Below are 3,050 nucleotides of genomic sequence, written 5' to 3' on the forward strand. Positions count from 1 at the left end.
GCTATCTGCGTTTCAGTGATCGCCGATCGAGATTTCTTTTATTTTGCATTACATATTTGGATAAAGAAAAGTTAAGCAAATTCAACATCGATTTGATGCTGATAGAAATCTGGATCAATTTGTGATCGCTTACTCACAATTGACCCGAACGATGAAAGTAGGGGATGGAAAGTATTTGCGCGGCGATCGGATGTCTTGTTGGGCCGTTTAAATGGAATTGCGCTGGAGTCTATTTTATACAGAGATGCTGTCATCAAAGAGCGTAGATTACACTTTACGTTCTTTGTTGACACTTCATTGATGGGAATTGCGGCCGACGTCAATCATTTCCACAATGAACACGAGGCCAGCAACGGGGTAAGTAGTGCAATTTGTAAATAGTATTTATTAGTAAGTAATCTTTTCCATTTACCTCTTCAAAAGCCAGGAACACTGGAAATGATAAGGACTGGTAGGAAAGGAACTACAACTAGTACAAGCACAAGCAAAGTTACTTGGCTCCTATTTTGGTTGACAAACAGCAGCATGTCTATTGCACCAGTGATAATTGAGGCGACAGCCAAACACACGTCAACGCTCATCTTTATGCACGGCTTAGGTGATACCGGTCATGGATGGAGTTCAGCGTTGGCGATGATACGTCCGCCCAGCATGAAAGTAATCTGTCCAAACAGCACCCACAATGTCGGTGTCATTAAATGCCGGATTCCGTATGCCTTCTTGGTTTGATTTACGCACGCTCGATATTTCGGGTCCCGAAGATGAGGAGGGTATTAAAAGTCCCGCTCAGAATATTAAAACAATGATTGATGATGAAGTAAACAAGGGAATAGCATCGAATCGCATTGTGCTAGGAGGCTTCTCACAAGGAGATGCAATTGCCACAGAAAGAGGTGTCACTAGCAGCATTCACTGTGCCCGATGATGCACACAATCTGCTCTATTCCCCCATCCAGAATGCATAAACCGTCACTGGCAGAACATAAACGGACAGCTATCGCTCATAGCGGTTATGCATAAGAATCTAGATTTGTGCTCGTTTTCCGATTATATTTTTACTGCAGCACCAGTGTAGATGCTAAAGACAGAATAGTAGGTGAGTGACGAAATTTTTCTATTATTGTTGATGTATCCAAAAACCACGGTTTATGCCAAGTTGCGTCGAGTTTAAAAATGTAAAATGTGTTAAATGCTGTTAACCGGGACGCTAAAGGCCCCAGCATGCTGGCGCCATAAAGTGTTGGTGCCAGCCGATTGGCCGTGTATGTTCTTGTGGTGTGATTGTACCAGCTGCTGGTGCGATAAAATCAATAGAAAGTGTAGTCTAAATAACGCCGAATCAGCGATATGTAATGTGTAAATACCAAAGCTGAAGTCAAAAACCACACATGCACAGTGCAGGAAAACCAAGTAAGCAGTTGGAAGTTGGCTGTTGAACTAAGAATTCTTTAAAACATACGTACATACATACGTATGAATTTAAAGTATGTATAGCAGACAAATTTATACCTCGCTGTGCGAAATCAATCGTTCAGTGTTCGATCTTTGCCCAAGTGTTGGCTCATAAAGCAATTACGCCTGAACGATTGTCGAGAATTTCGCATACAAAAGGAAAACCATTTCTTCGTTAACAATACTCTTTTGTATAGAATTCGTTGAAAATTTCTCATGGCAACGAGTGCAAAAGAAGGGAGCTATTCGATTTACCTGAAATGTGTAGGGAAAATACGGCTGGATTGTAGAATGCTTCAAACATCTCAGATAGTTGAATGGTAAAAAGCATCATAAGAAGTAGTTACATGCATAATAACAATTAGGATCACATTTGATTAGTTTAATTTCATAGGAATTGCAACCATTGGTTCATTTGTTTATCCAATAAACCAAATAGTGAGCCTCTCATTAAAAAATAGGGTGAAATTAACTGCTTCCAGTCAAAGCATGCAAACACTTACCCACAACCCTACACCAGCAACAGCCTATTAGAATAATAAACTAATAATTTGCAAAATAGATATTTTGTTACGAATCAAGACTGAATTTTTTTTTTTTGTACCAACATATGTAAATATCCATATATGAATACATATGCATCCACGTTTACATACTACAAGTGGATTGGTTTTGTTGTAGGCAGTGCAGCTGACCTAACTGAAAGCGATGTCGCACTTAGCACCTGCTTTTCAGCATATCATTTTCCCCAACGCGCTGTCGCTCTTCCCCACTTTGCACGCTGCTAAATCTTGCACTCCCTCATGCACTTGCATGCGTATATACACACATATGTTCTGTTATAGTTAGTATGTTTGTTTTTGAATTTTATTTTTTCTTTTAATTATCTCCCGGTGATCTGCTTTTATACATATATGATGCATATACATATGTATGTATGTATGAACTTGTACATAACTGGGGATCCTTCCTATTGTGCTGCATAAGTTCTTTTGTAAAAAGTACTGAAGCAACTGAAGTATTATCGGAAATCTAAATAAAATCAACAAAAATACAAAAACAAAAAAATATAATAATACAATGTAATGCGTAGGGAAACTTGCGTTATCTGTACATACTCGTATGTAACGAATTAGCTTCTAGTAATTCTATTTTTTAATGAAAGTTCATTTGGAGCAAAATATGTTTGTTAGGTATGTTAACTAAAAAGGAAAGAAATTAAATTAACTATAACAAAAATTACATAAGTAACTAAAAGTTAAGTTCCATTTACTACCAAGCGACCGATCAGCGTTCAACAGCTCAAAATGCAAAGGATATGCAATATTCATTGCAGTTGGTACGCCTTGGCTGACTTTACTACAACAATGATTTCACGACCTGAACTTGCAACAATTAATAATAATAATAGATTGGCGCTTACACATATGTTAGTGTTTGGCCGAGCTTCTCCTCCAACTTGTGGCGTGCGCCTTGATATTGTCACACAAAGCGGAGGGACCTACAGTTTTACGCCGACTCCGAACGGCGATTGTATTTTTATGAGAAGCTGTTTTTCATGGCAGAAATACACTCGGAGGTTTGCCATTGCCTGCCGA

At 38.7% G+C, this 3,050-nt stretch overlaps 1 pseudogene; it reads left to right on the forward strand.

Moving 5' to 3' along the window:
• Nucleotides 1–438: 438 nt before the first annotated feature.
• LOC108366299 (acyl-protein thioesterase 1 pseudogene) lies at nucleotides 439–1,075 on the forward strand (annotated as a pseudogene).
• The last annotated feature ends 1,975 nt before the right edge of the window (nucleotides 1,076–3,050 follow it).

The sequence above is a fragment of the Rhagoletis zephyria genome, unplaced genomic scaffold (genome assembly GCF_001687245.7).
Source record: "Rhagoletis zephyria isolate East Lansing unplaced genomic scaffold, Rhagoletis_zephyria_1.1 Rzeph_scaffold_02218, whole genome shotgun sequence".
Taxonomy (NCBI): Eukaryota; Metazoa; Arthropoda; class Insecta; order Diptera; family Tephritidae; genus Rhagoletis; species Rhagoletis zephyria.